The 25,968-nt window shown below is 47.4% G+C and overlaps 1 long non-coding RNA gene across 1 annotated transcript in view; it reads left to right on the top strand.

The window, feature by feature from the left end:
* LOC310668881 overlaps nucleotides 1–25,968 on the top strand; it is a 361,082-nt gene that overhangs the window by 153,200 nt on the left and 181,914 nt on the right. The gene's annotated exons all lie outside the window — the stretch shown is intronic.

Below are 25,968 nucleotides of genomic sequence, written 5' to 3' on the forward strand. Positions count from 1 at the left end.
GACGCACCTATGCTAGTCACTGCCAGAATACAGAAAGGAGCTCACAAGGGTTTTCAACTGTAGCTTGACATTTCCAATTGTCCCCAAAATAAAACACTGCAAGGGGATCAATTTACTGCAATTTACTGGGACACTCCGACCACCTAATGTAATTATTCACTCAGTCACCTTTCTCTGCGTCCTGTCAGTGGCCTAGACGGACTCGCGTTGCTAGGAAACGCACCTCAAGGACTACACTTCGCTTCACCAGTGGCTTCTGAGCCTCGACGTCTCATCCACTCAAAACATTCACTGGAGTGTCCCCACACACAAATAAATGCACATACATACGAATCCCCATACACATAAAAAAAAAAAACCCATGCACCTCCCCAATCCCCTTTACCCATAAACTTCCCAAGACCAAGACCAGTGGCACTTGCTGCTCTTCTACTGGTTAAACCCAGCGGCACTTTACTGCTCCTACTGGGCAGGGCTGATCAAACCCCTGACTCCCACAAAGCAAGCTGTGGGTACCCTTCTCCCGTGCAGCTGCTGTCTTTCTTCCGTCTCTGCTGCGTCTCCATTCAAGTACGGGGTGGGGGGCTCCCCCTAGAAAATGTAGGCTGCGCGCTTGGAGCCACCGACGCCGACCGAGCTGTTCACTGAGCAGTGACGCCCCGGTCCTTCGTCCTTGTCTTCAGAGAACGCGGATTCCCGGCCAATGCACCAAGAAATGTAGCCTTATTGGAGTTCACCGATTGGGTCTGCGTTACTCCGGGACAGGAGGAAGGAAGTCAAAATGACACCGAGGTTGGTTCAAATAGTTTATTCTGCTCTCCGGATAGCAGAAGGCACTTGCGTGGTGAGTTCACAGCAAGTACAAAGAAATGACAGGTTTCATGCAGTTTATATATGCTCCAGGCACCCTCTCACTCCTCCCCTAGGAGCCCAACCACATCGGCCTACGTACGCAGGTTGACATCACATATGTTCCTGCTCTGGTACTCTCAACCATAAAAGGATCTTCCTTCCTGTACTTCTGACCATAAAAGGATCTTCCTCTTCCTACTCTTATCTGGGAAGACGTCATAATCTCCGGGAACACGCTTTTGGCGTTTTTCTTGAACATTGGTCTTGTGCGTATTTTGTGGTCAGCACATAAGATAAAGTTCTGACGTGTTTTCTTTGTTCCCCTGGAGAGCCAAGGCCATCCCTTGCCTGTCCTGATAAAGGACAGAACTGTTTATGCAGTTGTGTCCTTATTATGGTTTTGCTCAACAGTTCAAGTTTTACGCATTTAAAAGTGCTCTCTTTTCAAAGAACAAAAGGGGGGGGGTTGAGTCAGCTTTAAACTTGCTACACAGAAACCCATTCCTTCACTTGAGATTGGATATAGGCTCTCTGGACTTAAAAACGCTGGAAAAACTGCTGAGCCATCCAAAAGTAACAAAGCTACTTCTCAAATTTCAAAGTCATGCCATCCCCCTGCTTCTCCCCAAAATGGGTGGCTTCCTGAGTCATTTCCACATTACAGTTAAAAAGGTGTTTGCAGACTTGGACGCTGTACCTCTACTTCCAGCTATACAGAGGCTGACAAGTCGGTTATCTCCTGAGCTACCCCCCGACTCAAGCTCTGCCCCACCTTCAAGATTAAGCCAACGTGGAAATTTTCCAGATCCTCTGATTGACACTAACACAGCTGCAGTTAATAAAGGAGGATCTCAAAGAGTGACTTTAAAGACATCTCCACTCCTTAGGAATGTTGAGCGAAGAGTAACGATAAACACAACCCCAATTAACTCCATACTAGAGGAAATTGAAGAAATAACAAACAGTATTCAAGATTCAATGCGTGACCTCAACATACCCCCATGAACCTGCTAACGTGGGCAGCAGGAATACGAATAATGATAGGTCTGGGAAAGAGGAGATACTGGCCTTTCTACAGGAGGAATCCCCGGTAAGAGACTCACCCAACCAAGAAAGGCGTTTACAAACCAAGGGACTGGATCCAACTATATGCCTGTTGAGAGCAGTAAGGAGTTAATCTGCTGTGCCTCGGAGCTTGAGGGAAGAGCTTATCAGGCAGGACGTGACGTAAACAGCCTGCTATGCTGTCTGTGTTCTGTGGAAAGTGAAACTGTCAGTTAAGCTGTCCAGCTCAGAGAGAGAGGAGCTGGGAAAATGCAGCTGCACTCCGATGGATTCTAGTCTGTATATTTGTGTGTTTTGGATCAATAAAGAAGCTAGAGAAAAGAAGCTGCCGTCTCTTGACTCATCCCTTTTATCACACGCGAAGCTGCGCAATTCTGCTGATGAGTTTATTGCTGAGTTTACGACCTACAGAGGCCCGCGCAGTGGAAGTGTGCCGGGCACCATTAGATCATAAATCTGTCCGAAGAGATTTATGGGAAGCGGTTGAACTGATTAATTTCTACAGGTTATGGGAGGTCAACGCGAAGCGTGTGGAAAAGGGCTTTGAAGCAGCTGTGTGCTGAGATCGCTTGCCAAGACTTCAGAGGCAAAGCGGAGAGGCTCTGAAGGAGGGAGCCAAGAGCCGGAAGATGCCAGCTTGGAGTTTCTGAGTGAGTAGAAACCAACAGAAGGGTGGAGATGGCTCTGAGGGACAGACATGGCTTTGAGCCTTTGTCATGCCAGAGACTTACACCCAGCACGTGGCTGGAATGGTGCTTCCATGCAGAACTTTCCCTAGTTGGGGCAAATTTGTGGGGTGCAATACAGAAACCCCAGAAAGCAGCTGGGAGCACAGAAGCTCAGAAAGAAGCAGAGCAGCGTGTGCTAGCGTTTCTAGCAGAAAATGTGGATGCACATCTGTTGCCCATCGTTCTGAATGCACAGACGCCAGAGGCAGCGTGGCTTGCACTCCGAGAGGCTTGTGAGGCAGGAGTGGGAAGCAAGGGCCGAGTAGAGGCTGCGTCAGAACAGGAGAGGCAAGATGACGCTGAGAACCCAGCTGGGAGGAGCTGGGAGCAGCCCCCAAGTGGGGGGCGGGAGGAACTGTTACTTGCAATGCGGCTAGAGCTGCTGCTGCTGCTGAGAGCTGTGTGGAGCTGCTGAGTGCTGAGACGTGGCTGTGTGAGGAGCCTGAAGAGGGGCCAAAAGTTGGAAGCCCCAGACCCACCAGAGGGGGTGCAGGAATCATGGAACTTTGAAGTGTCAGGCATAGCTCTAATGGCTTTAGCCCAAACGTAGCAGAGTTTTCCTGCACAGCGAAGAAGCTAGTTGAGGTGGAAATGACTAGTCAGCTAGACTCAGAATAACTATTTACAGGATTTATTAAAAGGGAAAAGAAAACAGCAGAGTTTCTGCATACAAAACAAAGCAAAATAAATCCTTTCTTTCTCTCTCTCTCTCAACCATACGCAGCACTTCTACTCCTAACACACCTAACACACCACACTGTGCTAGCATTCCCAGATAACAGAGTTGAGTGCTGGTCGTTAACCAATCAGAGTAAGTAGTTTCTAGGTCAAGCAGACCTTGGCTTTCTGCCAAGAGTAAATTGACCCTGCCTTGAGTTAATTGTGTGAAGCCAGAATCTGTAAGTTTTCATGAGAATCAATTAACAGAAACTGAACACCCCCTCACAGATTCTGCTGGACAATTAACATCAAATAGTACCTATATAGGAGATTATTTTTCCAGCAAACCTAAACTCTTGCACATTTGCTTGTTCTTTATCTTTGCCAATGGTTTAGTTAATACATCTGCTACATTTTCTTCACTTGATACATAAGTACATGTGATTATATTGTCTTGTACACAGCAACGTACATTTTGGTATTTTACAGAGATATGTTTGGAACGTGATTTGAAACCCTCTGTTTTACTTAAGGTTATACAAGCCTGATTATCAATGTAAACTCGTACTGGTTCTCCACAATTTACATTTAAATCTGCTAACAAATGCTTGAAATAAACCACCTCGTTGCACAATTCACTCAATGCGGCGTACTCGGATTCCGTTGATGACACACTTACAATGTCTTGCTTGCGTGACCGCCAGCTGATTAAAGCTCCACCAACCATTATGACTAGTCCTGTGACAGATTTTCTATCTGGCAAATTTCCCCAGTCACTATCACAATAGCAAACCAACATTTCATCCTCTGAAGAATTTAATTGTAACATATAGCCAATTGTCTGTTTGAGGTATCTCAGAACTTGTTTTACCCCTTTCCAGGCATTTAGTGTGGGTTTTGAGACCAATCTACTTAATATGCCTACTGCATAGCTAATATCAGGTCTGGACCACTGTGCTAGATACAATAAACTTCCAATTACAGAATGATATACATCAGGATGTTCAAATTCAGGACTCTCATCTATATGAAGTGTTTTTATGAAACCTGGATCCATAGGCACCACTGCCCCTTTGCAATCCTGCATCCCGTATGTAGTCAGTAGTTGTTTAATTTTGTTCTGCTGACTAATTAGGCAGCTGCCATCTTGGGCCCAGCACACTTCCAACCCTAGATATGTCCTAACCGGGCCTAAGTCTTTCATTTTGAACTTACTGGACAATTGCTTGGCAAACCTTTTAGTTTGTTTATCAGTTTTGCAAGCATACAATACATCATCTACATAAATCAGACAAAACTCTTGATCACTGCCTGTACCACGTACATAAACACAATTGTCAGCTGTACTCTGCTTGAAACCAAATGACACTAAGGCCTCATGGAAACATTTGTTCCAAGATCTTGCAGCCTGTTTGAGACCATATAGAGCTTTGTTTAATTTCAACACTCTATTGGAACCTGTCTCATAACCAGGCGGTTCGGCTAGATACAGGTCTTCTGATATTGATGCATGTAAATATGCAGTCTGGATATCAAAATGGTTTAACAGGAGTTTTCTCTTTGCTCCAAGCGTTAGAATCAGCCTTACACTTTCCCCCTTAGCAGTAGGGGAAAAAGTCTGGTCATAATCCTTTCCAGGCCTCTGAGAGTATCCTTGAGCCACTAAACGAGCTTTGTATTTGTACTTTCCTGTCACCAGAGGTTTAAGTTTGTACACCCACCTGCAGCCTACAATCTTTGCCCCCTCAGGCGCTGCTACTGGTGTAAAGACCTTGTGCTCATTCAGAGAGGACATCTCTTCCTCCATTGCCTGTTTCCAGAGCTCTGCCTCCTCTTTTGGTAACTTTAACACCTCCTGGAAACTCTTGGGCTCTGCAATTACACTAAACACATTTGCAGTATCCGGAGAAAAACGCACCGGAGGCACTCCTTTGTTTTGTCTTTTAGATCTTCTGGGAGAAAATTTTTCTTCTGACCCACTTTCCTCCTCAGAACTACGACCTCTCTTTTGTTGCTTAGCAACTGGTCTCTGGCTAATTCCACTTTCTTGAGAGCTCTTATCTGAACTTTCCTCCCCCTCAGACTCTGATTCTCTATGTTTACCTTCAGAGTCATGAAGCTCCTGAGAAGGTTCAAACCAAACCTCAGTATTGGCATGTAGTCTCTCCCAGCCACTATGCTCACAAAAACTGGCATTCCTGGAGATCACAATGCCATTTGTCCCTTCAGCAAAGCGGAAACCTTTTCCCAGCTCCTGGTAACCCACAAACACTAACTGTTTGGTCTTAGGATCTCCCTTCTTTCTCATTTGTTTTGGAATTAATACCCAGGCTTTTGATCCAAACACATGCAAATGGTCAATTTTGGGTTTTTTGTGAAACAATTTAAAGTACGGAGTTGTACCTATTGTTTGATGAAAGAGCCTATTTTGGAGATAACACGCGGTGAGCATGCTCTCCCCCCAATAAGACATGGGCAAATCAGCATCATCAAGCATGGCAAACATCATATCTTGTAAAGATCTGTGTTTTCGCTCTGCAACGCCATTCTCCTCTGGGGAAAAAGCGTTCGTTTTTCTATGCCCAATGCCACGCTTTTGTAACCAATCTCTAAAAGCATTTGACATAAATTTGCCACCTCTGTCCGTCTGAATCCTTTTGAGTTTAATGGACAGAAATCTTTCCACAGATGCCACCCAGCCTTTAAACTTAGTGAACACATCACCCTTATTCTTCATGGGAAAAACCCAAGAGTAACGCGTGGCGTCATCCACAATTGTTAATGAAAAACGCGATCCACCCCTGCTTACAGGAAATGGACCAATTACGTCCATGTGAACCAGCTGTAGTGGTGACTCACTAACTCTGTCACTTCTGGGGTAAGAGACTCTGTGGGTTTTAACCTTTTTACAAACATTACAATCAAGGTACTTGTTACAACTCTTTAAATTACCCCCATCAGCCATTTCAGACATTTTTAGTACACTTTTCCAGCCAGCATGCCCCATTTTCCTATGCAATAAATGCACACAGTTGTCATGTATAGCTTTGTTATTCACTGCAGGCTGAGATTTACTGACTACTGCTGCAACTTGAGATCCTGCTTTAAGCCAAAACAAGCCTCCCTCTGACTTAGCAGTGCCTAAAATCTCACCAGCCTTCTTAATAATGCAACTGTCTCCTTCAAAATACACTTTAAACCCAGCTTTTAGCAAACAATCTACAGACATCAGATTGCTCCTTAATGAAGGTACACAAAGTACATTTTGCAGGCATTCACGAAGACAAGGAACAAAAGCTGCACCCCCCGAAATCACTTCCGAAGTACTTCCGTCTGCTAGAGCCACCTGGCTGCGCTGTGCTGAGTTCTTGGAAACAAACAATTCATCTGAATTTACAATGTGCCGAGACGCTCCCGAATCGACCACCCAGACAGCTTGTTTCTCATCAGCAATCTTGACCTCTGCGGTCACCAGCTGAGCCGACTGTTTTCGTTTGAAGAATTTCTTTTTACGCTGCTGCTGCTGATGATGATCTTGTCTCTGCTCCTGCACCGGCCACTGAGACTTGACCAACTCCGGACATTGTCGTTTTAGATGCGCTGAAGACCCACATCGGAAACAACGCCTAACAGCAAACGCTGACTCCTCACCGGTACGCTGCTTTTGCGTCACCTCTGGCACGGCATGAGAACTCCTTCCAAACCGCCCGCCTGTAGAGGCCTCTGCAGCAAACGACCTTTCTTGCCTCTTCTGCCATTCTTCAATCAAACGCCCAGTGACATAACTGACTGATAAATCACGCTCCTGTAAACCTTCTAGAGACAAAACTAAATTATCCCAGCTTTCCGGGAGAGAACTCAAAATAATAGCCACCTTCTCCTGCTGGTCTAAAGCACAGTCTCTTTCCTGTAGCGCAGCAAACTTTAACTGTAAACTGTGTAGGTGTTCCTGCATTGTAACCCCAGGCTGTAACATTGCCTTGTACAATGCCTTGCGAATGAACAGCTTGGAAACCGCTGTCTCACGCACATGGAGTTCTTTAAGTGCTTGCCACACACCTCTAGCTGTCTTGATTCCCCTCACATACGGCAACTGGGAATCTTCCAGCCCCAAGACAATTGTGGCCCTTGCTCTTTGGTCTTTATCGAGGTCTTCATCATCAGGCTTCGCAGGAAACTTACTCACCACCTGCCAGAGACGATCCCTCTGCAGCACTGCCTGCATGCGTTCCGACCACAGCAAGTAATTGGAGTCATTCAGACGCTCAAAAGCCATCTGAACTGGTTGTGAGGCCATCTTGAGAGCGATGTCCCTGGAACCCGGAACCAGCTACTCACGACCACCGAGAGAGAAAACAGGAACCACAGCAACCAGCATTCACACACTGCGTCTGTTGTCCTTGTGTCCACTGCGTCACCAGCTCACAACAGTCAGGAACCAGCCAGTGTCCATCTGCTGCACCAACAGGAACAACAACTTCTGGAACTACTGGAACCAACACCGTTGATGCTGACACCACCACAACTCAGGCTGGCAGCACAATACCCATAACCTCATGGAACTTTGAAGTGTCAGGCATAGCTCTAATGGCTTTAGCCCAAACGTAGCAGAGTTTTCCTGCACAGCGAAGAAGCTAGTTGAGGTGGAAATGACTAGTCAGCTAGACTCAGAATAACTATTTACAGGATTTATTAAAAGGGAAAAGAAAACAGCAGAGTTTCTGCATACAAAACAAAGCAAAATAAATCCTTTCTTTCTCTCTCTCTCTCAACCATACACAGCACTTCTACTCCTAACACACCTAACACACCACACTGTGCTAGCATTCCCAGATAACAGAGTTGAGTGCTGGTCGTTAACCAATCAGAGTAAGTAGTTTCTAGGTCAAGCAGACCTTGGCTTTCTGCCAAGAGTAAATTGACCCTGCCTTGAGTTAATTGTGTGAAGCCAGAATCTGTAAGTTTTCATGAGAATCAATTAACAGAAACTGAACAAGGAAATCGTCCTGGGAGCCCTGCCGCTGTGAGTGGGGGGGGCAGTGAGAAGCAAAAGCTCAGAGAAGCCTCTTTCTCCAAAGGCTGCTGCCAAGAGTTGTTTACGCCTGAAGCCTTGCCGTGGGAAGCAGGATGCAGCGAAAGCCTTCAAGGCCAGACATCTGGAGCAAGCAGATAAGGGCTGTGGACTTGTGTGGGAACGTCGAGAGAAGTCCAGTCTCCATGGCAACTGAGAGAGTTGCATCTACAGCTACCGTGAAGGAAGCCGACGCAGACCCCAGCCAGGAGGACAGTGAGAGGGGGGTTGTTGCTATGGCGACCCAGGAATGTCAACAAGACAATCCTCTAACCATCGTAATAGACACAGGAGTGACGCATACTTTAGTGCCCTCTCCTGGTCTTTTGCGGAACCGCAGGAGAGTTAAAACTGAAAAATTTTGTATGGTTGCAGACGGTTCAAAAACGAGACTTACTGAGACAGGGTTTTTCTACTGTCCTTTTCTTAAGCAAGAAGTCAAAGCTTTTGCAGTGCCTGGTTTGACTAATTGTCTGTTATGTGTACATGATTTGCTTAAAGAAGGGTTTCAAATTTCTTTTGCAGGTGACAAGTGCGAATTCTACAAGAATGGGGAACACGTGTATACAGTGCAAGCTAAAGACAATTTGTTTGCAGTTAATCTGTCTTTTTCCACAGGAGAAGAAGACACCGAAGATGCGAAGGGGCAATGTGTGAATGTAGCGCCCCACAGTAGATCATAAATCTGTCCAAAGAGATTTATGGGAAGCGGTTGAACTCATTAATTTCTACAATGCCGAATCAACATCTATGACACTATATATAATCCATCCTCACCTCTATCCATAGAACAGACTTTGCCCACAGTTATGGAGGAGGAGTAAGCAAGATCAGAAACTACACAAATATCTGGGGGAATTTTGAACTCAATCAGAAGATGCACACTAGGAAGCTGGTCACCCCGAGAGCTGAGCTACGATTGCCCCCAGCCGAGGACCAACCAGAAACCTTCCCGGTAGATAACATAATGCCAAACCTACCGGATGTATCACAAACTGTTAAGCAACCTATTCTCCCACCTGTGTTCCAGGACTGTCCCAAAGCTCATCTGCAAGAAGTTAACATTTTAATCCATCAACCTTCAACTTGCCCCGCAAATGCTGACTTGGATATGCCGGCACTAGAGGACACCTCAACAGAAGAAGAACTCCCGGGAACGACTTCTGGAACGCACATGCCCGTCGATGCTCTTAGACCTAGTGATCTTGCCCCCCAAACTGGCTACTTTACTTCAAACAAGGAGTTGACAGCAGACAGTTTAAGAAGCGCCGACAATAGGGACCATGAGTCTTCTTTGCCTGAACTGGAATGCTCTTCTGATATTAATCCTTCTGGTGATGTAAACAAATTAAGTGGAAATGTGCTTCCTTTATCGGATTGACCATTAGTATCCGTAAATCATAGATCTCTGCAAACTCTTTCTATCATGTCCTGGAATGTAGCTGGACTTTTATGTAAATTAGCTGACCCAGATTTTATAAATTTTCTTGATTCTCATCATATAATCCTTTTGCAGGAAACTTGGTCTCTTAAACCTTTAGTTATTCCTAATTTTATTACTTTTAATTTACCCACCACTAAAATGTCAAGAAAAGGACGCCCCAAAGCCAGTTTGATCTGTGGTATTAAACAGTCTTCTAACCTTAAAATTAATTACACTAGAAATATTGGACAGTATGCACAATTGTTATCATTTCCAATTTTCACAAGGAAATTCTTCTTTTAAATATATATTTTCCTCCCATAGAGTCAGAAGCCAGACCACATTATTGTTGAAATATAGTCTTTGAAGAGCTGTACTTAATACGCAGTAAATTCCCAAATATCCCCCTGATTGTAATGGGGGACACTAATGCACGAATTGGATCAGATAACACAGCTCTCTATAAATGCTATCTCAACTCTAGCCGAAGGTGCTCCACTTCCATTGAGAATAGGGAGGAATTCAAAGGACATTACTATTAATAAAGCGGGAGGAAAACTCTTACAATTGGTTTTAGAATTTAATCTTGCATTTTTGAATGGCTCAATACGGCTTGATATTCCAGGAGATTTTACCTTCCGCTCCAAAAGGGGCAGGAGTGTAATTGACTATTCCTTAGTCTCCTTAGAAATGTTAGATGAAGTTGCCTCTTTTACAGTAGTACTCTGAGAGTGACCACTTTCCAATTGTTTTAGAGATGTATAGAAACTCCAGAATTAATGACCCTTGTCCTCTTATTAGTACCGATAAGACTGGTTATGCCAAAAGAATTTATATAAATGATAAAAATAGGGAGGATCTATTAGCAGTATTTGAAAATAACCCAGTTATTCTCGAACCTTTGGCTAACCAAAATTTGATACCTTTGGCAGACATTGATTATTATTACAATACTATTCAGGAATTATTTTCTTCTTTTTTAAATCTATAGTTCAGCAACAAACCTTTAAATAAGTATAACTGTTTTGATAAAGAATGTATTAACCATAAGAAAGAACTTAGAACTTGTCTAAAATAAGCCTCTATTACTAACTCCCAAGATCTCTGGAAGACCTATTTTGAAATGAAAAACACTTTTAAGAACATGCTCCTGGGAAAAAAAAAATCTGTTTTCACAAACCAAATGGTCCAAAATTGTTACTGCATTAGAAATTAAAGATACCAAAACTCTTTGGTCACTCCTTTCAATAAAAGCTACCACTGATTTCCCTAATATAAGTGATGAAGCTTGGATTACACATTTTGCTGCTGTTTTCTATGATTCCCAAGTTTTTCCGAAGGAAAATTTTAACTCTTCTTTGGCAATAACCACACAATTTCAAATTACTGCCGAGGAGATGAAAAGGATAATTCTTTTGTTTAAGCAAGGAAAATCTCCAGGTATGGACGGCATCTCAATAGACCTGTTGAGATTAAATGTGGAATGGTGGGCCACTAATCTTGTCCCACTCATTAATTCTATCTATCACTCAGGCTTGGTACCTAAATCGTGGAATAACTCAATAGTGGTGCTGATTTTTAAAAAAGGTGATAGGAATTGCCAAGAGAATTACAGGCCTATTAGTTTGTTACCATGCATAAGCAAAATCTATGCCAAATCCCTGCTTATTCAACTGGAAGAATGGATGCTTACAAAAGGTCTACCTGGTAAGGAACAAGCTGGTTTCAAGGCAGGCTCTTCAACTCTTGACCAGTGTCTAGTGTTAAGTCATCTTGTGGACAAATATGTCTTGAGAAACAAACGAAGACTCTTTGTAGCATTTGTAATTTAAAAAGTGCCTTTGATCTGCTCAGTCGTAATAAACTGCGGACCAAATTGGAACACCTCGGTATTGACCCATACCTGCTTACATTGATTAAAAGTTTACACTCTAGTAACCAAATATATGTTAAAGTTTCAAAAGATGGTAGACTTGCAGGTCCAATTCTGAATAACCAAGGAGTTAGGCAAGGCTGTATCTTGGCCCCTACCCTATTTAATCTCTTTTTATCTGACCACCCATTATTTCTTCAAAATGCAATCACTCATATCCCTTATTTAAACAATATCCCAGTTTTTAAATTACTTTATGCAGATGATGCGGTAATTATCTCACTTTCCTCTTTGGGTTTTAAAAAAATTATTTAAGAGTTTCTCAAATTTTTGCTCTCTTAATAACCTCAAAAGTAACTATGATAAGACAAAAATTATGCAATTTACAAAAAGAGGAAACCCCAAAAATTGGATAATCAATGGACATCTAATACAAGAAGTTAAGCATTTTAATTATCTGGGAATAGGTATTTTAAAATAACATGAATTGGAACACACATATCTGTGCTGCTATAGCTAAGACTAAAGTGACAGCTCACCATATTAAATCTTATTTTTTCCCACCCATAGGAAATAGATATATTCCAGCTGTATTGCAAGTGATTGATATGAAACTTTGTGCCCAACTTTTATATGGCACCCCAGTGTGGATTTCAGGTGACCTCAAGAGGTTGGATAAATTTCATGCATCCCTTCTGAGGTCATTATTAGGACTTGCAAACTCTGTAAAATATTAATCAATATGTTGTGAGTTGGAAATACTTCCTTTATCTGTAAGAGTATGGTTGAGAACCTTGAAATATTGGATCTTCCTGCATTATAGAGCCTTATCTCCTAATTCTCTCCTTTACGACCTCTTAAGTGATAATGCAATTTACAATTTATCATTGATTTGTAGGAGAAAATTGAATTTGATAGGGCTTAATCTAACTGACTTTGAAAATTCTGACCCCAAAGATATTTGGGAAATTATCAGGAAGAATCTTACAGAAAAAAGTGTTCTCTCCACTCTTGAGGTTGCAAAGCACAGCACTTGCTCTCCTCTCTATTTAAATCTCCCTTTGTGTAGAGATTTTCAAAAGGGATACATGACAAATCTGAAAAATCGTGAATTGTGCAGGCTGTTTATGTTAGCCAGATTGAATGTTTCCCTCGGTGGTAGTGAGAGGAAGATACTTAGCTCTCCCAGAATCAGAGTGTCTCTGTAAATGTAGTAAACAGAAACCTGATACTTTGGAGCATATTTTCTTTTCTTGTGATTTTAGCATTTATGCCAGAAGACAATTATTAGAGGCCTTAGAACTCAATTGGCTGATTTCTATGCTACCAATGGTTCAGGACCTGCTTTTGGACAGGAATGATCAAATTACTTTAATAGTGGCTGAATTTCTGAGTGCTGTCCATGTAGAAAGACTGGGTCATTATAAAGAGAATCAGTGGTTCTTAACTGATCAGGGAGTCGGTAGGTCTGTATTGTATTATTTATGCAAATTTATTTTCTCTGGAGTTAAAGATCTGTCTGGGACAAACCTTGTTATGTTGAGCTCGTATTTTGCACAATTTGTATACGGTGTCTGTTTGATAATGTGTGGTTTGCTATGCCTAATAAAAGATACTGGATTGTAAGTGTAGATGGGTTCAAGGAGTTAACTCTTTTTATGGTTATGTTGGAAGGGGTGAGAAGGAGTGCTTCATAGCGATTTAAGCGTGGATTTGAAAAGTGGTGGCAGCCTTTCAGGGTTAAGAGAGTAGAGACTACATGTGGGACATGGATGGTGACTTCATGACATAGTGCTGTCTCTTGCGACTTTTGGAGTAGGATGGCAGCAGCAGCAATGGCTCTCAGACATCCTACTGCACCCTTTGCTGTGTTATCTAGGTGTTATGTACTGAGTTGAATAGGAACCAAACTGCAGCAGTCTGATTGGTCCTAGAACAATGCAGCACTATGATTGGTCTGCAGGAGCCACCCAATCCAGCTCCAGATAGAAGTGAATCCACAACCTGATTGGCCTACATGAGAATTCCGGAATTAGCCAATCACGTGCAGCCCATTGTGTAACTAATGTATATAAAGCAGATACTTTGAGGGGACTTTCATTCCCTCCTCACCACTATGAGCTGAATAAAGAGCATGAAATCCACTCTCGACTCTGAGTATATTTCACTAACTGTAGGCTATAGTAGGCTACTGGTCTCTGATGGTCACAGAAAGTTTGGGTTAAAACTCTGGAGGCCACCCCCCATTTGTTCATGAATAAACAGACCTTAATTCTCTTTTGAGGTGTTCAAAGCTTGAGTATGCATCATCGTTCCAGACTAACTCATCGGGATGGTCGTTGGGTCATGGCTGATAGTGGCTTTGTTATTTCGCTGTACCTGGCTATCCAAGCCCTGCAGAATCCTGCCATGCCTAGGAAGCCTCACAGTTGGCACTTGGTTTTTGTCAAGGGGTTTTTAGTTCTGGCTTCTATCTGTGGCCAAGCTCTGGGTGCCGACCCAGAGAATGTGTCCCAAATATTTGATTTCTTGCTTACAGTATTGTATCTTTTTAGGGGATAGTTTATGTCCTTTGTAAGCTAGTGCTGTGATGAGGTGTTTAGTGTCTGTTTTGCATGCTTCCTTGCTGGTAAAGGTAAAGGTAGTAAAGGTAAAGGTACCCCTGCCCGTATGGGCCAGTCTTGACAGACTCTAGGGTTGTGCGCTCATCTCACTCTATAGGCCGGGAGCCAGCGCTGTCCGCAGACACCTCCGGGTCATGTGGCCAGCGTGACAAGCTGCATCTGGCGAGCCAGCGCAGCACACGGAACGCCGTTTACCTTCCCGCTGATAAGCGGTCCCTATTTATCTACTTGCACCCGGGGGTGCTTTCGAACTGCTAGGTTGGCAGGTGCTGGGACCGAACGATGGGAGCACACCCCGCCGCGGGGATTCGAACCGCCGACCATGCGATCGGCAAGTCCTAGGCGCTGAGGTTTTACCAACAGCGCCACCCGCGTCCTTGCTGGTAGAACATATTAAAAGGTCACCAACGTACTGTAACATCACAGACCCTGCAGGCAGAAGTAGGTCCTGTAGATCCTGATGCAGAATTGAGGAGAATATAGCGAGTGACTCTGCGTACCCCTGGGGCAGCCTTGTTGTCTTGCCATTGAAATAAAAAAAGGTCATATATATATATATATATATATATATATATATATATATATATATACACACACACATATACATATATACGTATATATGTACATATACATATAAAACAAATGTTTGTAACTGCATATATAAACCACATGTCTGAAACCCCACAGAAAAAGTCCTGAAACCATTTTGTCCCTCCCAAATTGACCTCACATATTTCTCTGCAAGGTCAAAGGAAAATGGAAAAGCCTCCCCATTGTCTTTTCGTTCACAAATCCTGTCTTAAGGGTATGTCTGTGTATGAATAGGGTGAGCCTGTGACCTGGCTCAGGAACATTACAAAAGACTGCCCAGGCTCCCCAGGGTATCCAATCAAGTGACCATTAACAGGTAATCTGCCAGACAGGAGATAAACAACGCACTGAGATTTCTGTTGTAGGTATGATGTATCTGGGGGTGGGTGGTCTTGAGCTACACCCCTTCTGTATGATGCTTCTGGGGGTGGTCTTGGACTCCAGAGCGGGCAATTTAAAATGTCTATATAAGGGTGGGCACAACTTTGTTCGGGATCCTCCTCCTTTCCTGCGTGTGAGGGGAGCACCCTGTTGCAATAGAATCAATAAAGATCAGGCTTACTAGCTGCTTTGCTTCTCAATATTCTCTGGTTGGCCTCTGTTATTGTGATGGCCTGGGAATCCGATTCAGATGCTGAACCGGAGGAATCCCAGCCTGCACAGGAGTCCCCGCCTCCAGGGCCAGCTGAGCTGGGGCAGGGCCTTGGATCAGAAGCGCCTGCACCTGTGCCGGATCCTCAGGAGCAGGCACCAGGTGATTCCACTCTAACTGCGGAGGTGATTGAGGACACAGTGCCTACAGGTGCGCCTCTCCTGGCCCTGCCAGAGGAAGTTGAGCCTCCCCCTGGGTCCAGTAACTCCCCAGCCTCTCCTGAGCTGCAGAGGCTCAGGGCAGAGAGGCAGAGGGAACTGGTTTCTCCCAGGAGGAGTGCTCACCTTAAGGCCGGGAGAGGCAGGTCTCCTGGGGGCAGGGACTGCCCCTGGCCTCAGAGAAGATAAAAGCCAGTCAGCCCGGTCCCAGGTTGTGGGAGCAACGTCGTTGAATACCTGTTCCTGCCCAGACCCAGACCTGTCCTTCCAGTGTTCCCGTCCCCGCCCGGCTTGCTGCTTCGGACCCCGCCTCGCTCTTTGTGAACTGCTTCCAGACTAGTGACCCAGGACCGGACTTTGACTACGCCAACGGTAACCTCCCCCCCCCCCCCGGGACCAGCACAGTTTGCTCCCACCACACCCGCACTCCCCCTTCGTTGGGGTGCATTCGGGAAGAGCCAGAAGCCATGGCCGACCAAGCAGCTGCGCTGGTGGCATTGGCCCAGGAGAACCAGGCCTTGACTCACACCGTGCAGCAGCTCAGCAATGCGGTTACGGCACTTCAGCTCAGCAATGCGGTTACGGTACCCAGTGGCCTTGCCAGAGAAATTTGATGGGGCCCCGGCCAGCTTTCCCATGTTCCTCGCCCAGGCCAAGTTGTATATTCAGGGGCGAGCCCAGAACTTCCCTGACGACCGCACCAAGGTGCACTTTTTGATTAGTTTGTTAAAGGACCAGGCGGCCAAGTGGGTGTTGCCGCTGCTCAGGCAAGACTCCCCCTTGCTGACAGACTATATGGGGTTTTGCAATCATTTGGAGGCCGCGTTTGGCAACCCCCAGAAGGGGAGTCAAGCCAACCGGGCAATTAGACGGTTGAAACAGGGCAAGTCCACTGTGGCCGCCTACACCATGGAATTTCGGCTGCTGGCACAGGACGTGACCTGGAATGACTCTGCTCTTCGGGACCAGTATCTCGAGGGGCTTTCGGATGAGATACTGGACCAGCTGGCCACGATGGAACGCCCCACCACGCTAGACGCCTCATTCAACAGAGTCTACAGCTAGACGATCGGCTGGAGGACCGTCGTCAGGCCCGGGGCCGCCGGCACTTCCAGTTCTCGGCGCCAGTTTCTACCAGCAGCTCCACGGCCACAGCCGAGTCATCAGAGGAGCCTATGCAGCTCGGGGCAGTGCGGTCACGCCTCCCCCCCCCCCCCCCACGGAGAAGACGCAGCGTCGGGAGGGGAACCTATGTCTCTACTGTGGCGGAAGCGGACACTACGCCCGGTCCTGTCCTGAGAAACGCCAGCCACAGGGAAACCGCCAACCCCAGTAGCTGATGGCCCTGCCTACCTGGGGTCCCAAACAGCGCAGGATGGGCCCGCACCAATGGAATTGCAACACCTTATGGTCCCAGTGCGTCTATACCCTCCAGGTGGGCCCTGGATTCTTACCCATGCTCTGGTAGATTTGGGGGCAACCCGCTCCTATATGGACGCTGCTTTTGCTGCCCATCATCAGGTGCCACTTCAGAACAAGACAGAACCGGTACAGGTGGAGGCAATTGACGGACGGCTCCTGCGTTCGGGTGCCGTTACTCAGGAGACCCAGCCCTTGGTCCTGTGTCTCCAGCAGCACCGGGAGATGTGAACTTTGGACATTGCCTCCATGCCCCGGTTCCCCCTGGTGCTCGGGATGGACTGGCTGGAGGCTCACAATGTTCAGATTGACTGGGTCAAACGGACTGTGCACTTCCCAGACCCATGTTCCCATGCTCGGTCCGAGATGCTAGCAGCCGCGCCCACTGAGGAGGGTGCATCAACACTCCCCGCTGAGTACCCGGACTACCACGACATGTTCGAGGAACGGGGGGCAGACCAGCTGCCACCGCATCGGTCTTTTGACTGTGGCATAGACCTCCAGCTCGGAGCGCCCCTGAGTTGCTTATACTCTCTTACAGAGCCAGAGCGCGAAGCTTTGCAGGACTTCCTTCGCAAGAACCTGGAGCGTGGTTTCATTCGGCCTTCTACCTTGCCCACCGCTGTGCCAGTGCTCTTCATTAAGAAGAAGTGTGGGGAGCTTCGCCCTTGCCATGATTACCGGGCCCTGAACAAAATTACCATCCCAGACTGGTACCCCTTGCCCCTTATTTCGGAGTTGCTGGAGCGGGTGCAAGGGGCAAGGGGTACCAGTCTGGGATGGTAATTTTGTTCACCAAGCTAGACCTCCGGGGGGGGGCTACAATTTAATTCGGATCCGAGCCGGGGATGAGTGGAAGACAGCATTCGGGACCCGGTATGGGCAGTTCGAATACCTGGTTATGCCCTTCAGATTGTGCAACGTGCCCGCTGTGTTCCAACGGTACATCAACCACGTGTTCCAGGACTTGCTAGACAAGTACGTGGTGGTGTACTTGGATGACATTCTGGTTTTCTCCCATGACCCGGCTCGCCACGAGGGTAATGTCCGGACCGTGCTGCAGCGTTTGCGGGAGCACCGCCTGTATGCTAAGCTCAGCAAGTGCGAGTTCCATCAGCGCTCAGTGGACTTCCTTGGTCACCGACTCTCTCCAGATGGGGTGCAAATGGATCCTGGGAAGGTGGCAGCGGTTCGGGAATGGGCGGCACCTCGGAACCGCAAGGACCTACAGTGATTCCTGGGGTTCGCCAACTATTACCGGACCTTCATTGCAGATTATGCTCATCGCACCACCCCGTTGACCTGGCTACTGCGCCCCAAGACGCCATTTTCCTGGGACAAGGAGGCAGAGGAGGCGTTTCAGGGGTTGAAAGACTGTTTCCAGAGAGCGCCGATCTTGCAACATCCTGATCCCTGTCAACCTTTTGTGGTAGAGACTGACGCCTCCAGCACGGCCCTTGGTGCCGTCTTGTCCCAGCCGCACGGACCTGAGGCACCACTCTTACCCTGCACCTTCTATTCCTGCCAGCTCCTTCCGGCGGAGCGTAACTGTACCGTGTGGGAGCGGGAACTACTGGCCATCAAGGTGGCCTTTGAGGTCTGGCGCCACCATCTTGAGGGGGCACGACACCCGGTGGAGGTGAGAACCGACCACCGGAACCTGGAGTACCTCCAGACCACCCGCAAGCTGAACCAAAGGCAGATCCGGTGGGCGTTGTTCTTTTCCCGGTTCCAGTTCCGGATCCGCTATATCCCTAACTCCCAAAACCAGAAGGCGGATGCCCTGTCCCGGAAACCTGAAGACATCGCAGATACGGTACAGCAAGCAGTACCAACCACGATCCTACTACCGGCTGCGTTCCTGGCCACTCAGGAGGCTGAGCCACTGCAGGCTCGGGTGCGGGAACAGCAGCGGGTCGACGCTTGGGCCCAGGAACGACTCTGGGAACTGGCCGAAGGGTCATGCCCTCAGTATCCGGGGCTGGTCTTGCACCAGGGCCTTCTGCTGCACCACGGTCGCCTGTACATCCCGCCAGGGCCACTGCGGGCTGAGATTCTCCGGATGACCCATGATGCCCCAGCAGCGGGACACTTTGGGCGGTATCGGACCACCCATTTGGTAAGCCGCGAGTTTTGGTGGCCCCGCCTGAAGGCTGACGTGGCTCGCTACGTTGCTGGTTGCGACGTCTGCTGGCGGGCCAAGGGCCCTACCGGGCCCCCGGCCTACTTCAGCCACTGCCAGTCCCACCGCGTCCTTGGCACATGGTTTCGCTGGACTTTGTGGTGGACTTACCCCCGTCTCGTGGCTTTACCTGCCTCCTAGTTTTCTCCGACCATTTCACTAAGATGGTGCACTGTACTCCCTGCCCATCCGTACCCACAGCTAAGGAAACCACTCAGCTCTACCTTCAGCACGTCTTCCGCCTGCACGGCCTACCTGAGCGTGTGGTGTCCGACCGGGGCGTCCAGTTCACATCCCGTTTCTGGTGAGCATTGCACTAGACCCTCGGGACAGAGGTCTGTCTATCAGCAGCCTACCAGCCACAGACCGACGGCCAGACGGAACGGGCGAACGCGGTGGTGGAGCAGTACCTCCGGTGTTACTGCAGCTACCAGCAGGATGACTGGGTCAACCACCTAGCATTGGCGGAGTTCGCCTACAACAACGCGGTGAATGCGTCCACCCAGCAAACCCCATTCCAGGCCAGTTACGGTTATCATCCGCAGTTGTTCCCAGATGTTCTGCCGGCATCCGCGGTCCCTGCGGTGACAGAGTGGCTTCAGGAGCTCCAGTCTCAGCAACAACTATTGATGGAGCAACTGCGCCAGCCCAAAGAGGCGTACAAGGCCCAGGCCGACCGCCACCGCCAGGTGGGGCCAGAACTCCACGTCGGTGACCTGGTATGGCTCTCCACTCGCCACCTCCACCCCTCGCGACCTTCGCAGAAGCTGGACACCCGTTTCACCGGCCCATTTCCCATCGTGGACCAGGTCTCACCTGTGGCATTCCGTCTCCGGTTGCCCGCAACCCTGAAGGTTCAGCCGGTATTCCACAGGTCCCTTCTGAGTCTGGTGGCCCCGCCCGATGAGTTCCACCCGAACCGTCCCCGACCGCAGCCAGTTTTGGTTCAGGGGGAGCCTGAGTACGAAGTGGAACGTATTCTGGACTCCTGATACTGCAGGGGAAAGCTGCAGTATCTCATAGACTGGAAGGGGTATGGACCTGAGGACCGTTCCTGGGAACCAGCAGCCAACGTCTACGTGCCTGCCTGCCTCCGTGATTTCCATGCCTCCGTGATTTCCATGTGGCGTACCCCAACAAGCCGGGTCCAGACCCTCGGTTGAGGGGGGGCCTGGGAGGGGGGATGGTGTGATGGCCTGGGAATCCGATTCAGAGGCTGAACCGGAGGAACCCCAGCCTGCACAGGAGTCCCCACCTCCAGGGCCGGCTGAGCTGGGGCAGGGCCTTGGATCTGAAGTGCCTGCACCTGTGCCGGATCCTCATGAGCAGGCACCAGGTGATTCCACTCTAGCTCCAGAGGTGATTGAGGACACAGTGCCTACAGGTGCGCCTCTCCTGGCCCTACCAGAGGAAGTTGAGTCTCCCCCTGGGTCCAGTAACTCCCCAGCCTCTCCTGAGCTGCAGAGGCTCAGGGCAGAGAGGTGAAGGGAACTGGTTTCTCCCAGGAGGAGTGCTCACCTTAAGGCCGGGAGAGGCGGGTCTCCTGGGGGCCGGGGCTGCCCCTGGCCTCAGAGAAGATAAAGGCCAGTCAGCCCGGTCCCAGGTTGTGGGAGCAACGTTGTTGAATACCTGCTCCTGCCCGGACCCAGACCTGTCCTTCCAATGTTCCCGTCCCCACCCGGCTTCCTGCTTCGGGCCCCGCATTCGCTCTTTGTGAACTGCTTCCAGACTAGTGACCCAGGACCGGACTTTGACTACGCCAAAGGTAACCTTCCCCCCGGGACCAGCACAGTTATTTTCTCCGACCGATGGAGAACCTACAAAGGACTCCATAAGGGCTCTTGTATCCCCCATAAGGGAATAAGGAAGATTTTTGTTTATTATACCTTCCAGGTAAAAGCGAAAAGAAACTGCCTCTGAGGTGCTAAGGGAATGCTTAAAAATGCTGAGCAGAGATCTGCAGCGCTGTACCAGGTAGTCTCTGCCAGGATGGCGTTTAGAAGAGAATTTGGGTTGCCAGCAATTACAGTGGTGCCTCGCAAGACGAAAAGAATCCGTTCCGTGAGTCTCTTCGTCTAGCGGTTTTTTCGTCTTGCGAAGCAAGCCCATTAGCGGTTTAGCGGCTATTAAAGGCTTAAGGGATTAGCGGATTAGCTGCTAAAAGGCTATTAGCAGCTTAGTGCCTTAGAAAAAGGGGGTGAGGAGCGGAAAATACCCCAGGAATCGCAAGACATTTTCGTCTTGCGAAGCAAGCCCATAGCAAATTCGTTTTGCGAAGCACCTCCAAAACGGAAAACCCTTTCGTCTAGCGGGTTTTCCGTCTTGCGAGGCATCCGTCTTGCGGGGCACCACTGTATATATGTACAGACCCTCCAAGTGTAGCAGGAAACCCCCCCCCCCATCATTCAGTTTGTACAGACTTCACACACACACACACTACATACGCCAAACTTCTGTTATAGATTCATAGAAAATCAGCCATATATCGGATTTGCACTGTTCCACTTTTACTCCATGAAGGAAAGACTACAAAATGGGGAAGGTTTGATACAGGGCGCCATAATCCCTTCACCATACCAGCACATCCACAGGAGCCCTGCCCAGTTGCTATGCCAACCCTGATGATCCCAGACAGAAGGCAATCAAGATCACAAAGAACTTGCATATGGGAGTGGATTCAGAACAGACTGGAAGAAAGGACAATGATCAGATCTTCCCTCAGGGGGCAGGAAACTGCGACTACCTTTTGTCTTCAGAAAATGACTCATGGGGAGGGGTAGAGGGGAACCAGCCAGGTGACAGGACACTCAGGTTACCACCACAACTCCTCCCTCAACCCCTCCTTTCTGTAATGTATGCATGATGTTTCTGGGGGTGGGCTTGACCTAGAGGATGGAAATTTCAAAAGTTTTTATAAGGTCTTGCACACCATTTTCTGTGTCTTTCCTCTCTCCTGCGAGTGAGGGGAACACCCTGCTGCATCAGTTCGATAAAGGCCAAGCCTACAGGCTGCTGATTTGCTCCAATTTACTCTGGTTGGTGTCTTTACTTTTTGTCCAAGGGAGCCCTCGGATTTTTCCGGTAACACAAGTGTCCCTATTTTCCAGGGACAGTCCCAGATTTACAGAAGCTGTCCCACTTTCTGATTTGTTCCTAGAATGTACTGCTTTATTATTATTATTATTATGGAATAGGATGTCCCTATTTTATTTTAATTGGAGAAATGTTGGAGGGTATGTATGTATCCGTGTTGAGACTGTACGTGCATGTCTCTGTGTGTGCACAAATATTATGATATACTGATGTAAACAAAAAATTGCCCTTTTCCCTTATGGGGTATCCAAGAGCCAATATAGAGTCTTTACATAGCTTCCCTATTGGTAGGAGAGAATAACAGAGGCCAACCAGAGAATATTGAGAAGCAAAGCAGCTAGTAAGCTTGATCTTTATTGATCTGTTGCAACAGGGTGCTCCCCTCACACGCAGGAAAAGAGGAGGTCCCAGAAAAATGGTGTGCAAAGCCTTACAAAGACTTTTGAAATTCCTATCCTGTAGATCAAGACTACCCCCAGAAACATCATACATATATCACAGAAGGCGGTCTAAACAGAAATTTAAATCTCTTGTCCTTCTTTATCACCTGTCTAGCAGGTTACTTGATTGGATTTCCTGGGTAGCCTGGCCAGTCTTTTGTAATGATAAATACTTAGTTCCTGGGCCAGATCACAGGCTCACCCTATTCAAACACAGACATACCCTTAAGACAGGATTTGTGAGGAAAGAGACAATGGGGAGGCTTTTCCAGTTTGACCTTGCAGAGAAAAGATTTGGTCAGTTTAGGAATCAAAATGGCTCCAGGTTGGCCTTCCTGTGCTGATCTATGTATGTGCTTGGTTGGTACACTTATGAACATTACCATAGATCTAAGACCATAAAATTCCTATTACAATACAATAGTATATAATATTCCTGGGTCCAGTAAGTGCTAGAATATAAGCAAGTCTCCTTGAAATATACTCAGAGTCGCAAAGTGATTTCATGCTCTTTATTCAGCTCATAGTGGTGAGGAGGAATGAATGAATGTCCCCTCAAGGTATCTGCTTTATATACATTATTTACCCAATGGGCTGCACATGATTGGCTAATTCCGGAATTCTACTGTAAGCCAATCAGGTTGTGGATTCACTTCTATCTGGAGCATGATTGGGTGGTTCCTGCCAACCAATCATACTGCTGCATTGTTCTAGGACCAATCCGACTGCTGCATTCTGAATCCTATTGTTCTAGGACCAATCAGACTGCTGCAGTTTGGATCCTATTCAACTCAGTACATAACACTCCTGAATCCCTGGATCCAGGAAAAGTTAAAACATAAGACAGGCCAGTTTCCTGATGAGGTAATGTCCTGGAAGATGAGCCATCAAGGTTGTATATAGTGTATGTGCAAATTACCCATATATCAGAAAGACAACACAGTGCCTCATTTTCAGAAGAAATCACAGACCCTGTGTAAAACTCCAGGAATCCCCACTCAGAGATTGGGGAGGCATGCAACAATACAGTACAGTCGGGGACCATTTTGCACTGTTATATAGAACCCCCCCCCCATTTGATTTTTTTACATATTCTCGTGCTTGTGCTGATTGAGCCTTTTCTTTCTTTCTTTCTTTCATATGCACACACCCCAACAGTTCTCCAGAGAAAGCTGCCCTCCTATCTGAAAAGGCCACGCCTATCTTGCCCGGTGTGTCCCTGCTCCCCCCCTTGCCCCGTCCCATTCCTTTTTACTCCTACATCCGGGCTTTCTGGCCTCGAGACGAATGTGCTGACGTCAGCTATACAAAGGCCCTCGGCGCCTTTCCTCCTCCTCAGTGCGTTGTTGCTGATGATCTAGCGTTTTGGAGGTAAGTTCGCGCGGGCGGGGGGGGGGGGGGAGAGAAGCGCACGCCTTTCGAATCGCCTGCCCTTTACTATCCACACCAATTGTTCTACACCGGCGGCAGTGAGCGTGGGGAGAGATTCGCCTTCTGTGATCTGCCGCTTATTCCTTTTTAATTCATCATACGCACACGCCTTCTCAACGCCCGTTCCTCTCGTTCATACGGAGGCGCCATTTTAAACCGTGAGGGAGGGGCGGGCGGGGGTCGGTTGCCGCCTTGGGCCAGCCCTGAGGGAAAAGTGAGCCGGAGGGGGGAGGAGAAGGGGGGCTGGGCGGGGCTGGCAGGGAGGGAGGGAGGGAGGGTCGCCAAAGCCGCCATTTTGCGATCGCCTTCAGCCCCTCCTTTGTGTCCCCCTCCCCTTTCTCCGAAGTGCGCACCACGCGCGAGGGCGCCGGGTGGGCGCTGGAAACCGCGACTGCGCAGGCGCGACTCGTTCTTTTCTTGCGTCTTAATGGAATGCGCTTTCACCCCCTCCCCTATTCTTGGCGGTCTCAGCGTCGCGCATGCGCGGCCGCAGGGTTACCTGAATGTGGCCTTTTGTCATTTTGGGTATATTCAGTTGCTTGCTTTTCTTTAATTTCTGAGTTTCCCTCCCCCCTCTCTATTGTAGCCAAGAAAGGCTCTGAGAGCGGCTTATTAAATCATTATTATAAAAGCATAAATCTTTATGATGGCAGCCGCTGTCCTTGGGCTTAAGAGTCTAAAAATAAATTTTAAAAGGTGTAGGATGGAGGAGGGGAAAGCAAACGCCTCAGGTTCATGTTTAGGGGAAGGGCTGTAGCTCAGTGGTGGAGCATCTGCTTGGCAGGCAGGAGGTCTCAGGTCCTGTCCCCAGCATCTCTAGGCAGGACTGGCAAAGACCCCTGAAACCCTGGAGAGCAGACAATACTGAGCTGGATGTACCAATCAGCTTACTGTGTGTAAGTTCCTCAAGTTGTAGTTCATATAACAGAGTTAAGAGCAGTGACTCCTTGTCATTTGGTGTGCTTAAGCACCATAAATTGATTTAAGATCTCCCTCCCTGGTACGAATTTGGGTCAGCTTGCTACTTCAAAGTATGTGTGGGTAGGATTGGGCTGTTGATGGACCTTGTTGAACAGTTTTTTAAATCCTGAAAGTTCCTCACTGAGCCTTTAGCCAATAATGTTGTGATGGTGGAGTATGTTGTGATATGATCTAATATATTCAGAAGTTGCCTGTTTATATTATTGTTTAGCGAACTGTTCGGTAGAATTCTGAATGTATTCCTTGTCTCAATAAAAGGGCTAAGTAGTTTCCCCACCTTCCTTTTAATGGGGAAAAAATTCAGGTGGGGGGCCGACTTAAATATCCCTGTGGGATATTTCTGTGTAAAATAGCAAAGATAATGCAAATGGATACAAAAAGATGTAAGGAAGTATAAGATAACATAGAAAGAACAAAGTAACAACTATTAGTACAACAGAAAAAAGAAACTGTAAATACAGTGGGGGTGATGGGAAGTCTTATGTATATGAATAATAATGTATGGTGAAAGGAATTGTATAAGTTTGAACAGATTTTTATTTGTATATTTGGACATAACATACAAAATAATGTTTTGCTATTAATCAATTTCAGTAAAGTTCCCAAAAAGCAAAATAAATAAATAAACATCCATGTGGGAGATGGCTCCCTTTGTAGTAACCACTGTGGTGCATTTTCAACCTTTTTCAGTTTTTGAAAAATCCTAGGGGAGCTGTTGTATTTTA

This window comes from Podarcis tiliguerta (genome assembly GCF_965153285.1).
Source record: "Podarcis tiliguerta genome assembly, chromosome: W".
Taxonomy (NCBI): Eukaryota; Metazoa; Chordata; class Lepidosauria; order Squamata; family Lacertidae; genus Podarcis; species Podarcis tiliguerta.